The 14,818-nt window shown below is 55.0% G+C and overlaps 1 protein-coding gene across 2 annotated transcripts in view; it reads right to left on the bottom strand.

Moving 5' to 3' along the window:
• Positions 1 to 4,545, bottom strand: part of LOC144717742 (TBC1 domain family member 14-like) — a 51,127-nt gene extending 46,582 nt beyond the window's left edge. The window contains exons 1-2 of one of the 2 annotated variants that reach the window (XM_078593358.1): positions 4,470 to 4,545; positions 2,634 to 2,828 (exon numbers count right to left, since the gene is read on the bottom strand). The gene's annotated coding sequence lies outside the window, so the exon portion shown is untranslated. Of the gene's footprint in view, positions 1 to 2,633; positions 2,829 to 3,163; positions 4,431 to 4,469 lie in introns of those variants that run through there. The other variant, XM_078593359.1, reaches the window with a different exon arrangement.
• Positions 4,546 to 14,818: the final 10,273 nt, after the last annotated feature.

The following is a 14,818-nucleotide window of genomic DNA, read 5'->3' as shown; positions in this document are numbered from 1 at the left end:
TCCGAGTTGTCCGGTTTCCTCCGAAAGATAAAAAAACCACGCAATGTAACCGGTGTTGGCCAAACCATCCCAATGCATAACAACTAAACTGCAAATTACGGAAGTGTGATTACATATAACGACATCTCCCCCTACTGCAAAAATGTGTCAGGACCCTGCTGAAAAAGTCTTGACGCTTTCTTGGGTAAACAAAAACAATTATGTAATTATTACGAACTGATTAAATCCACAATTTCAAATTTGCCTTCAACTAAACGGTGGAAAAACACTCTGCAGTAATTAATTAAATAACGACGGCTAGGGGCGCATCCAGGGGGAGGGAGCATGGGAGGACTTGGAGAGAGATATGGGGGGGAAAGAGAAACTAGAGAAGACAGTTCGAGGCGGAGGAAGAGACCAAGGTACAGGGTTGGTGGAAAGGAAGAGTGGGAGGAGAACCTTCTGAAAGGGTCAGAATGGACGGACAGGAGGAGATAGAGAGTGCGATGTGTGCATGGGGCTGGGGAGAGCGCTCCCTACGACTCGTGTGACTCTCTTACACCTCTATCCTGTATCAAAGTGCCACCAAATCCCCCTCGCAGGACGCCGTAGCGAGTGACTATGGAGGGGTTAATGCCTGGACGTGGCACAAACCGCTCGCAGGTGCTCTCGACGCCGAGCATGCCCACACGTGCCGCTGCTGCCGCCTGGCCCAACCGCCGCGTCTGCCAGGAGACCCAGGAGGCCGGGCCCTGTGCAGTGCTGGCGTGCACACACCGCACACCACCTCTCTCTAAGCTGCCTCGTGACTGGGGCGCCGCGGTGGCTTGGAGATGTTAACTTCATCGCCTGGTATACAGGAGGTTGTGGGTTCAATCCCGACCCTGATGCCTACTGTATATTTGGATTTTTCTCCGGGTCCTCTGGTTTCTCCCTCCACATTTAGAAACATGCGTTTAGATTATTTGGTTGCTATACATTTCCACATAAGCCACTTTGTTGAGCTATCATTTGTGGACAAATCGCTTCTGAAAAAGACATACATAGCTGAGTGGGCTTTACCTGGTAGAATAAATAAAAATGGTTTAGTTTAGTTTTTTTAGTTTGACGATAAAATGGTCCACCCACTCTTATAAAGAGATCAACAAATATGGTTAAACAAGGTTCTGCTGCTGTAGGCGAGAAGGAAGATCGTCAAACGGCACGAGGGGAGTTTTGCAGTCAGGGAAAACGGCCACATGGAGATCACGCGGCTTCCGGCAACTGAAGGCCTCGCCCCCCCTCCGCTCGCTGAGAACCCGAGCCGGTGGAAACCCGGTCTGTTCAGATCGAGTAACCAGACGTTGCAACTTAAAGGCACAAGCCGTTTGTGGTCTCAACTGAACAAAAGTACGCGAGCAGCCATCCACCAAGGGGCGAGGTGTCACCGCTTGTTACAACGTTGACGCATCACTCGATTTGCTTCACTGACAGAATAAACACTCCGTAGAGGAGCAGGTTCGGGCAATTCAACTAAAACTATTTTTTATTTTACCAGGTAAGGCCCACTGAACTATGAAGCTCTTTTTCAGAAGCAACCTGGCCACAAATGATAGCTCAACTAAGTGGCTTAGCATGTGGAAATTTATAGCAGCCAAATACTCTAAACGCTTGTTACTAAATGTGGAGGGAAAAACCGGAGGACCCGGAGAAAATCCACGCGACCACAGGGAGAACATGCAAACTCCAAATATACAGCAGGCTTCAGGGTTGGGATCGAACCCACGACCTCCTGTGGCACTATGAGCCCCTATACACAAGCATTACTACTCGCATAGCTCACAGTGCCATACCACTCAAGCAAACAAACAGCCATGCATCGAGTCATGGAAATCAAGTTTCACAATACATGCATATAATTGTGTCTAAGAATTATTTTCTTATCTTGTTGCACTTTAAGGCTTTGCATATCACTTTACACCCTTGCAAGCGAGATGTTCCATCTCAACCAATGATCCGGATAAAATATTTTCATTAATAAATAACAAACAGAACTTAAAAACCTTTCCGCCACTAGAGGTTCTGAATTTCCATTCTTGAAATAAAATAGTGATCCTGAATCGTGACAGCTGAGAAGCAAGTGCGACCTTTCCTCACTGGCCTACTTTCCACTAAGCTGCAGGGAAGGGATTTTATGTCGACCCAGACTGAGAACCCCACGACGTGTGGCCGTGCAGAGCTTAGCCGATTGGGTTTGTGGGCCCTTGCGCCTGCCCTAGGACCCACTGTCGAAGGAAAGGCTCAGGCTCAGGACACCGCACGCCTCCTTGTCGGACGCGTCTGAATATGAACTGGATTAACGTTCAAGACAACATTTCTCTTTTGCAACCTGACAGGCGTACATTGATGGGCTATGCGTATACCCATCTGTGTTGTCCTCAGCGATCTCCAAATGGATGCAGCCACTCACTGCTGAGGACAATGGAGCCAAGGCGGTTAAAGCACAAAACGTGCACCTTAGGGCTAGACACCATAACACAGCCCCAAAAGGGCCCACGATCACCAGTTCGTTCATTCAATCTCGTAGAGTTTACTCTTCCGCAAGGTTAAATAACCAAAATCACTCTAACAGCGCACCATCATGTTCGAGTATGCAAGCTCAGCAGTTATCTTACCTGGTTAGTGCTTTTACGGGACACTGTGCGGGAACACCAGGTGTTATCGGCTTAGGCTGCGAGATGACAGAAGAGCGATTGCTTCTTGAATGCGTCTGTGTGGAGCTTTGGGCGCGAAACCGTCATGCCCAGGGGATCTATCTGTGAGCTCCGGATCCTCCTCCCACATGCCTTGTGCTTCAGCCGAGACACCTCCTGCACCGCCCGGGACCCAGCAGAAGACAGAATGCACTCCCATCAATAGCTGGTGTCATTCATGCATCCATCACACACCACGCACCACACACACACACGCACCACACACACCCCACACACATCCACCACACACACACCGCACACATCCATGCACAGACCACACTCACACCACACTCTAACGAACCCGGGGGCACTCGCCACTCACCCACAACCACTCACCGACAACCACTCACCCCAGTCTGCCTCACCCACAACCACTCACCACTCTCCCAGACCCAATCACCACTCACCCAGTCCGACCCACAACCACTCACCCAGACCCGATCACTACTCACCACTCGGGTGGGAGTAGAAGTGTCGGATCAGTACCCGGCGTCGGCCTCATCGCCTCACATAGACGCAGCCGCGCAGTGGACGAGCAAACAGCAGCACAACAACCACCACAACCACAACAACAGCACAACCACCACCACAGCACCACAACAACAGCAGCACAACCATAACAACACAACCACCACCACAGCAGCACAACCACAGCAGCAGCACAACCACAACAACAGCAGCAGCACAACAACAGCAGCACAACCACAACCACCACAACAACAGCAGCACAACCACAACAACACAACCACCACCACAGCAGCAGCACAACCACCACAACACAACCACAACAACAGCAGCAGCACAACCACAACAACACAACCACCACCACCACCACAGCAGCAGGAGGCTCGAGACGTCAACAGGTGCCGCGGGTGACGGAGGGAGAGAGGCGGACAGGAGCCCGACTGGGGGATTACACGGGGGGCATGGAGAGAGACACGGGGAGAGACACGGGGAGACACGGGGGCAAGGAGGGAGACACGGGGAGACACGGGGGCAAGGAGAGAGACACGGGGAGACACGGGGGCAAGGAGAGAGACACGGGGAGAGACACAGGGACAAGGAGACACGGGGAGACACGGGGGCAAGGAGAGAGACACGGGGAGACACGGGGGTAAGGAGAGAGACACGGGAGACACGGGGGCAAGGAGACACGGGGAGACACGGGGGCAAGGAGAGAGACACGGGGAGACACGGGGACAAGGAGAGAGACACGGGGAGAGACACGGGGACAAGGAGACACGGGGAGACACGGGGGCAAGGAGAGAGACACGGGGAGACACGGGGACAAGGAGACACGGGGAGACACGGGGGCAAGGAGAGAGACACGGGGAGACACGGGGACAAGGAGAGAGACACGGGGAGAGACACGGGGACAAGGAGACACGGGGAGACACGGGGACAAGGAGAGATACACGGGGAGAGACACGGGGACAAGGAGAGAGACACGGGGACGGGGAGACAAGGAGACACGGGAGACAAGGAGACACGGGAGACACGGGAGACACGGGAGACACGGGAAACACAGGGAGACGGGGATTAAAGGACGCGAAAAACAAGCGGCCACAAGGCAGACACGCAGGCAGACGCGGGGAGCCACAGGTGGACACGGGGAGTCACGGGTGGACACGGGGAGACGCGGGTGGACGCGGGGAGTCACGGGTGGACACGGAGAGTCGCGGGGAGTCACGGGTGGACACGGGGAGACGCGGGGAGTCACGGGTGGACGAGGGGAGTCGCGGCTACGCTGCGCCTCACCTGCCGCCGCTGCCGCCGCTGCTTCCTCCGTGGGGAGAGACGCCTCAAGGCGGAGTTCCGGGTGCGAGGCCTCGCCCCGCCCCCACTCACTCAGCCACTCACTCACTCACCACTCACTCAGCCACTCACTCACTCACCACTCACTCAGCCACTCACTCAACCACTCACTCACCACTCACTCACCACTCACTCAGCCACTCACTCACTCAGCCACTCACTCACCACTCACTCAGCCACTCACTCACTCAGCCACTCACTCACCACTCACTCAGCCACTCACTCACTCACTCACCACTCACTCAGCCACTCACTCACCACTCACTCAGCCACTCACTCAACCACTCACTCAGCCACTCACTCACCACTCACTCAGCCACTCACTCACTCACTCAGCCACTCACTCACCACTCACTCAGCCACTCACCACTCACTCAACCACTCACTCAGCCACTCACTCACCACTCACTCAGCCACTCACTCACCACTCACTCACTCACCACTCACTCAGCCACTCACTCACCACTCACTCAGCCACTCACTCACCACCCACTCACTCAGCCACACACTCAGCCACTCACTCACTCACTCACCACTCACTCACCACTCACTCAGCCACTCACTCACTACTCACTCACCACTCACTCAGCCACTCACTCACCACTCACTCAGCCACTCACTCACCACTCACTCAGCCACTCACTCACTCAGCCACTCAATCACCCACTCAGCCACTCACTCACCACTCACTCACACACTCACTCACCACTCACTCAGCCACTCACTCACTCAGCCACTCACTCAGCCACTCGCCACTCACTCACCACTCACTCAGCCACTCACCACTCACTCAGCCACTCACTCACCACTCACACACTCACTCACTCAGCCACTCACTCACTCAGCCACTTACCACTCACTCACCACTCACTCAGCCACTCACCACTCACTCACCACTCACTCACTCAGCCACTCACTCACCACTCACTCAGCCACTCACCACTCACTCACTCACCACTCACTCACTCAGCCACTCACTCACCACTCACTCAGCCACTCACTCACCACTCACTCACCACTCACTCAGCCACTCACTCACCACTCACTCAGCCACTCACCACTCACTCAGCCACTCACCACTCACTCACTCACCACTCACTCACTCAGCCACTCACTCACCACTCACTCAGCCACTCACTCACTACTCACTCACCACTCACTCAGCCACTCACTCACCACTCACTCAGCCACTCACTCACCACTCACTCAGCCACTCACTCACTCAGCCACTCAATCACCCACTCAGCCACTCACTCACCACTCACTCACACACTCACTCACCACTCACTCAGCCACTCACTCACTCAGCCACTCACTCAGCCACTCGCCACTCACTCACCACTCACTCAGCCACTCACCACTCACTCAGCCACTCACTCACCACTCACACACTCACTCACTCAGCCACTCACTCACTCAGCCACTTACCACTCACTCACCACTCACTCAGCCACTCACCACTCACTCACCACTCACTCACTCAGCCACTCACTCACCACTCACTCAGCCACTCACCACTCACTCACCACTCACTCACTCAGCCACTCACTCACCACTCACTCACCACTCACTCAGCCACTCACTCACTCACACACTCACTCACTCAGCCACTCACTCACCACTCACTCACCACTCACTCACTCACCACTCACTCAGCCACACACTCAGCCACTCACTCACCACTCACTCAGCCACTCACTCACCACTCACTCAGCCACTCACTCACCACTCACTCAGCCACTCACTCACTCACCACTCACTCAGCCACTCACTCACTCACTCACCACACACTCAGCCACTCACTCACCACTCACTCAGCCACTCACTCACCACTCACTCAGCCACTCACTCAGCACTCACTCAGCCACTCACTCACCACTCACTCAGCCACTCACTCACTCAGCCACTCACTCACCCACTCATCCACTAGCTCACCACGCACTCACTCACACACTCACTCACTCAGCCACTCATTCACACAGCCACTCAACACTCACTCACCACTCACCACTCACTCAGCCACTCACTCAGCCACTCAATCACCACTCACACACTCACTCACTCAGCCACTCACTCACTCAGCCACTTACCACTCACTCACCACTCACTCAGCCACTCACCACTCACTCACTCACCCACTCACCACTCACTCACTCACCACTCACTCACTCAGCAACTCACTCACCACTCACTCAGCCACTCACTCACTCAGCCACTCACTCACCACTCACTCACTCACTCACCACTCACTCAGCCACTCACTCACCACTCACTCACCACTCACTCAGCCACTCACTCACACACTCACTCAGCCACTCACTCACCACTCACTCACCACTCACTCACTCAGCCACTCACTCACCACTCACGCACCACTCACTCAGCCACTCACTCAATCACCACTCACTCAGCCACTCACTCAACCACTCACTCACCACTCACTCACCACTCACTCAGCCACTCACTCACTCAGCCGCTCACTCACCACTCACTCAGCCACTCACTCACTCAGCCACTCACTTACCACTCACTCAGCCACTCACTCACTCACTCAGCACTCACTCAGCGACTCACTCACCACTCACTCAGCCACTCACTCAACCACTCACTCAGCCACTCACTCACCACTCACTCAGCCACTCACTCACTCACTCAGCCACTCACTCACCACTCACTCAGCCACTCACCACTCACTCAACCACTCACTCAGCCACGCACTCACCACTCACTCAGCCACTCACTCACCACTCACTCACTCACCACTCACTCAGCCACTCACTCACCACTCACTCAGCCACTCACTCACTCACCACTCACTCACTCAGCCACACACTCAGCCACTCACTCACTCACTCACCACTCACTCACCACTCACTCAGCCACTCACTCACCACTCACTCACCACTCACTCAGCCACTCACTCACCACTCACTCAACCACTCACTCAGCCACTCACTCACCACTCACTCAGCCACTCACTCACCACTCACTCACTCACCACTCACTCAGCCACTCACTCACCACTCACTCAGCCACTCACTCACCACCCACTCACTCAGCCACACACTCAGCCACTCACTCACTCACCACTCACTCACCACTCACTCAGCCACTCACTCACTACTCACTCACCACTCACTCAGCCACTCACTCACCACTCACTCAGCCACTCACTCACCACTCACTCAGCCACTCACTCACTCAGCCACTCAATCACCCACTCAGCCACTCACTCACCACTCACTCACACACTCACTCACCACTCACTCAGCCACTCACTCACTCAGCCACTCACTCAGCCACTCGCCACTCACTCACCACTCACTCAGCCACTCACCACTCACTCAGCCACTCACTCACCACTCACACACTCACTCACTCAGCCACTCACTCACTCAGCCACTTACCACTCACTCACCACTCACTCAGCCACTCACCTCTCACTCACCACTCACTCACTCACTCAGCCACTCACTCACCACTCACTCAGCCACTCACCACTCATTCACTCACCACTCACTCACTCAGCCACTCACTCACCACTCACTCAGCCACTCACTCACCACTCACTCACCACTCACTCAGCCACTCACTCACCACTCACTCAGCCACTCACTCACCACTTACTCAGCCACTCACCACTCACTCACTCACCACTCACTCACTCAGCCACTCACTCACCACTCACTCAGCCACTCACTCACTACTCACTCACCACTCACTCAGGCACTAACTCATCACTCACTCAGCCACTCACTCACCACTCACTCAGCCACTCACTCACTCAGCCACTCAATCACCCACTCAGCCACTCACTCACCACTCACTCACACACTCACTCACCACTCACTCAGCCACTCACTCACTCAGCCACTCACTCAGCCACTCGCCACTCACCACTCACTCAGCCACTCACCACTCACTCAGCCACTCACTCACCACTCACACACTCACTCACTCAGCCACTCACTCACTCAGCCACTTACCACTCACTCAGCCACTCACCACTCACTCACCACTCACTCACTCAGCCACTCACTCACCACTCACTCAGCCACTCACCACTCACTCACCACTCACTCACTCAGCCACTCACTCACCACTCACTCACCACTCACTCAGCCACTCACTCACTCACACACTCACTCACTCAGCCACTCACTCACCACTCACTCACCACTCACTCACTCACCACTCACTCAGCCACACACTCAGCCACTCACTCACCACTCACTCAGCCACTCACTCACCACTCACTCAGCCACTCACTCACCACTCACTCAGCCTCTCACTCACTCACCACTCACTCAGCCACTCACTCACTCACTCACCACACACTCAGCCACTCACTCACCACTCACTCAGCCACTCACTCAGCACTCACTCAGCCACTCACTCACCACTCACTCAGCCACTCACTCACTCAGCCACTCACTCACCCACTCATCCACTAGCTCACCACGCACTCACTCACACACTCACTCACTCAGCCACTCATTCACACAGCCACTCAACACTCACTCACCACTCACCACTCACTCAGCCACTCACTCAGCCACTCAATCACCACTCACACACTCACTCACTCAGCCACTCACTCACTCAGCCACTTACCACTCACTCACCACTCACTCAGCCACTCACCACTCACTCACTCACTCACCCACTCACCACTCACTCACTCACCACTCACACATCTCAGCCACTCACTCACCACTCACTCAGCCACTCACTCACTCAGCCACTCAATCACCCACTCAGCCACTCACTCACCACTCACGCACACACTCACTCACCACTCACTCAGCCACTCACTCACTCAGCCACTCACTCAGCCACTCACCACTCACTCACCACTCACTCAGCCACTCACCACTCACTCAGCCACTCACTCACCACTCACTCACCACTCACTCACCACTCACTCAGCCACACACTCAGCCACTCACTCACCACTCACTCAGCCACTCACTCACCACTCACTCAGCCACTCACTCACCACTCACTCAGCCACTCACTCACTCACCACTCACTCAGCCACTCACTCACTCACTCACCACACACTCAGCCACTCACTCACCACTCACTCAGCCACTCACTCACCACTCACTCAGCCACTCACTCAGCACTCACTCAGCCACTCACTCACCACTCACTCAGCCACTCACTCACTCAGCCACTCACTCACCCACTCATCCACTAGCTCACCACGCACTCACTCACACACTCACTCACTCAGCCACTCATTCACACAGCCACTCAACACTCACTCACCACTCACCACTCACTCAGCCACTCACTCAGCCACTCAATCACCACTCACACACTCACTCACTCAGCCACTCACTCACTCAGCCACTTACCACTCACTCACCACTCACTCAGCCACTCACCACTCACTCACTCACTCACCCACTCACCACTCACTCACTCACTCACCACTCACACATCTCAGCCACTCACTCACCACTCACTCAGCCACTCACTCACTCAGCCACTCACTCACCACTCACTCACTCACTCACCACTCACTCAGCCACCACTCACTCAGCCACTCACTCACCACTCACTCACCACTCACTCAGCCACTCACTCACACACTCACTCAGCCACTCACTCACCACTCACTCACCACTCACTCACTCAGCCACTCACTCACCACTCACGCACCACTCACTCAGCCACTCACTCAATCACCACTCACTCAGCCACTCACTCAACCACTCACTCACCACTCACTCACCACTCACTCAGCCACTCACTCACTCAGCCACTCACTCACCACTCACTCAGCCACTCACTCACTCAGCCACTCACTTACCACTCACTCAGCCACTCACTCACTCACTCAGCACTCACTCAGCGACTCACTCACCACTCACTCAGCCACTCACTCAACCACTCACTCAGCCACTCACTCACCACTCACTCAGCCACTCACTCACTCACTCAGCCACTCACTCACCACTCACTCAGCCACTCACCACTCACTCAACCACTCACTCAGCCACTCACTCACCACTCACTCAGCTACTCACTCACCACTCACTCACTCACCACTCACTCAGCCACTCACTCACCACTCACTCAGCCACTCACTCACTCACCACTCACTCACTCAGCCACACACTCAGCCACTCACTCACTCACTCACCACTCACTCACCACTCACTCAGCCACTCACTCACCACTCACTCACCACTCACTCAGCCACTCACTCACCACTCACTCAGCCACTCACTCACCACTCACTCAGCCACTCACTCACTCAGCCACTCAATCACCCACTCAGCCACTCACTCACCACTCACACACTCACTCACCACTCACTCAGCCACTTACTCACTCAGCCACTCACTCAGCCACTCACCACTCACTCACCACTCACTCAGCCACTCACCACTCACTCAGCCACTCACTCACCACTCACACACTCACTCACTCAGCCACTCACTCACTCAGCCACTTACCACTCACTCACCACTCACTCAGCCACTCACCACTCACTCACTCAGCCACTCACTCACCACTCTCTCAGCCACTCACTCACCACTCACTCACTCACCACTCACTCACTCAGCCACTCACTCACCACTCACTCAGCCACTCACTCACCACTCACTCACCACTCACTCAGCCACTCACTCACTCACACACTCACTCACTCAGCCACTCACTCAGCCATTCACCACTCAGCCACTCACTCAGCCACTCACTCAGCCACACACTCAGCCACTCACTCACTCAGCCACTCACTCACCACTCACTCAGCCACTCACTCACTCACTCAGCACTCACTCAGCGACTCACTCACCACTCACTCAGCCACTCACTCAACCACTCACTCAGCCACTCACTCACCACTCACTCAGCCACTCACTCACTCAGCCACTCACTCACCACTCACTCAGCCACTCACCACTCACTCAACCACTCACTCAGCCACTCACTCACCACTCACTCAGCCACTCACTCACCACTCACTCACTCACCACTCACTCAGCCACTCACTCACCACTCACTCAGCCACTCACTCACTCACCACTCACTCAGCCACACACTCAGCCACTCACTCACTCACTCACCACTCACTCACCACTCACTCAGCCACTCACTCACCACTCACTCACCACTCACTCAGCCACTCACTCACCACTCACTCAGCCACTCACTCACCACTCACTCAGCCACTCACTCACTCAGCCACTCAATCACCCACTCAGCCACTCACTCACCACTCACTCACACACTCACTCACCACTCACTCAGCCACTCACTCACTCAGCCACTCACTCAGCCACTCACCACTCACTCACCACTCACTCAGCCACTCACCACTCACTCAGCCACTCACTCACCACTCACACACTCACTCACTCAGCCACTCACTCACTCAGCCACTCACTCAGCCACTCACCACTCACTCACCACTCACTCAGCCACTCACCACTCACTCAGCCACTCACTCACCACTCACACACTCACTCACTCAGCCACTCACTCACTCAGCCACTTACCACTCACTCACCACTCACTCAGCCACACACCACTCACTCACTCAGCCACTCACTCACCACTCACTCAGCCACTCACTCACCACTCACTCACTCACCACTCACTCACTCAGCCACTCACTCACCACTCACTCAGCTACTCACTCACCACTCACTCACCACTCACTCAGCCACTCACTCACTCACACACTCACTCACTCAGCCACTCACTCAGCCATTCACCACTCAGCCACTCACTCAGCCACTCACTCAGCCACACACTCAGCCACTCACTCACTCAGCCACTCACTCACCACTCACTCAGCCACTCACTCACCACTCACTCAACCACTCACTCACCACTCACTCAGCCACTCACTCACTCACCACACACTCAGCCACTCACTCACCACTCACTCAGCCACTCACTCACCACTCACTCAGCCACTCACTCACTCAGCCACTCAATCGCCCACTCAGCCACTCACTCACCACTCACTCACACACTCACTCACCACTCACTCAGCCACTCACTCACTCAGCCACTCACTCAGCCACTCACCACTCACTCACCACTCAGTCGCCACTCACCACTCACTCAGCCACTCACTCACCACTCACACTCACTCACTCAGCCACTCACTCACTCAGCCACTTACCACTCACTCACCACTCACTCAGCCACTCACCACTCACTCACCACTCACTCACTCAGCCACTCACTCACTCAGCCACTCACTCACCCACTCAGCCACTAACTCACCACTCACTCACTCACACACTCACTCACTCAGCCACTCATTCACACAGCCACTCAACACTCACTCACCACTCACCACTCACTCAGCCACTCACTCAGCCACTCACTCACCACTCACACACTCACTCACTCAGCCACTCACTCACTCAGCCACTTACCACTCACTCACCACTCACTCAGCCACTCACTCACCACTCACTCACCACTCACTCAGCCACTCACTCACTCACACACTCACTCACTCAGCCACTCACTCAGCCATTCACCACTCAGCCACTCACTCAGCCACTCACTCAGCCACACACTCAGCCACTCACTCACTCAGCCACTCACTCACCACTCACTCAGCCACTCACTCACCACTCACTCAACCACTCACTCACCACTCACTCAGCCACTCACTCACTCACTCAGCCACTCACTCACTCACCACACACTCAGCCACTCACTCACCACTCACTCAGCCACTCACTCACTCAGCCACTCAATCACCCACTCAGCCACTCACTCACCACTCACTCACACACTCACTCACCACTCACTCAGCCACTCACTCACTCAGCCACTCACTCAGCCACTCACCACTCACTCACCACTCAGTCGCCACTCACCACTCACTCAGCCACTCACTCACCACTCACACTCACTCACTCAGCCACTCACTCACTCAGCCACTTACCACTCACTCACCACTCACTCAGCCACTCACCACTCACTCACCACTCACTCACTCAGCCACTCACTCACCACTCACTCAGCCACTCACTCACTCAGCCACTCACTCACCCACTCAGCCACTAACTCACCACTCACTCACTCACACACTCACTCACACAGCCACTCATTCACACAGCCACTCAACACTCACTCACCACTCACCACTCACTCAGCCACTCACTCAGCCACTCACTCACCACTCACACACTCACTCACTCAGCCACTCACTCACTCAGCCACTTACCACTCACTCACCACTCACTCAGCCACTCACCACTCACTCACCACTCACTCACTCACTCACCCACTCACCACTCACTCACTCACCACTCACTCACTCAGCCACTCACTCACCACTCACTCAGCCACTCACTCACTCAGCCACTCACTCACCACTCACTCACTCACCACTCACTCAGCCACCACTCACTCAGCCACTCACTCACCACTCACTCACCACTCACTCAGCCACTCACTCACACACTCACTCACTCAGCCACTCACTCACCACTCACTCACCACTCACTCACTCAGCCACTCACTCACCACTCACTCAGTCACTGACTCACTCACCACTCACTCACACACCACTCACTCACCACTCACTCAGCCACTCACTCACCACTCACTCACTCACCACTCACTCACCACTCACTCACACACCACTCACTCACCACTCACCCAGCCACTCAATCACCACTCCTCCCTCACTCCACCACTCACTCCACCACGCACTCCACCGCTCACTCAACCACTCACCACTCACTCACCACTCACTCACCACTCACTCACCACTCACCACTCACTCACTCACCACCCACTCACTCACCACTCACTCACCACTCACACACTCACCACTCACTCACCACTCACCACTCACACATTCACTACTCAATCACTCACTAACCACTCACACACTCACCACTCACTCACTCACCACTCACTCACTCACCACTCACACAATCACCACTCACACACTCACCACTCACTCACTACTCACTCACCACTCACCCCCTCACTCACCACTCACTCACCCCCTCACACACTTACCACTCACACACTCACCCCCTCACTCACTCACCACTCACTCACGACTCACACACTCACCACTCACACACTCACCACTCAATCACTCACTAACCACTCACACACTCAATCACCACTCACTCACTCACCACTCACACAATCGCCACTCACACACTCAGCCACTCACTCACTCAGCCACTCACTCACCCACTCAGCCACTCACTCACTACTCACTCACACACTCACTCAGCCACTCACTCACTCAGCCACTCAACACTCACTCAGCCACTCACTCA

This window comes from Lampetra planeri, chromosome 4 (genome assembly GCF_965212315.1).
Source record: "Lampetra planeri chromosome 4, kcLamPlan1.2.h2, whole genome shotgun sequence".
In the NCBI taxonomy this organism is placed as follows: Eukaryota; Metazoa; Chordata; class Hyperoartia; order Petromyzontiformes; family Petromyzontidae; genus Lampetra; species Lampetra planeri.
The sequence above is the reverse complement of the archived record's forward strand: the minus strand, read 5'-3'. Positions and strand labels throughout refer to the sequence as shown.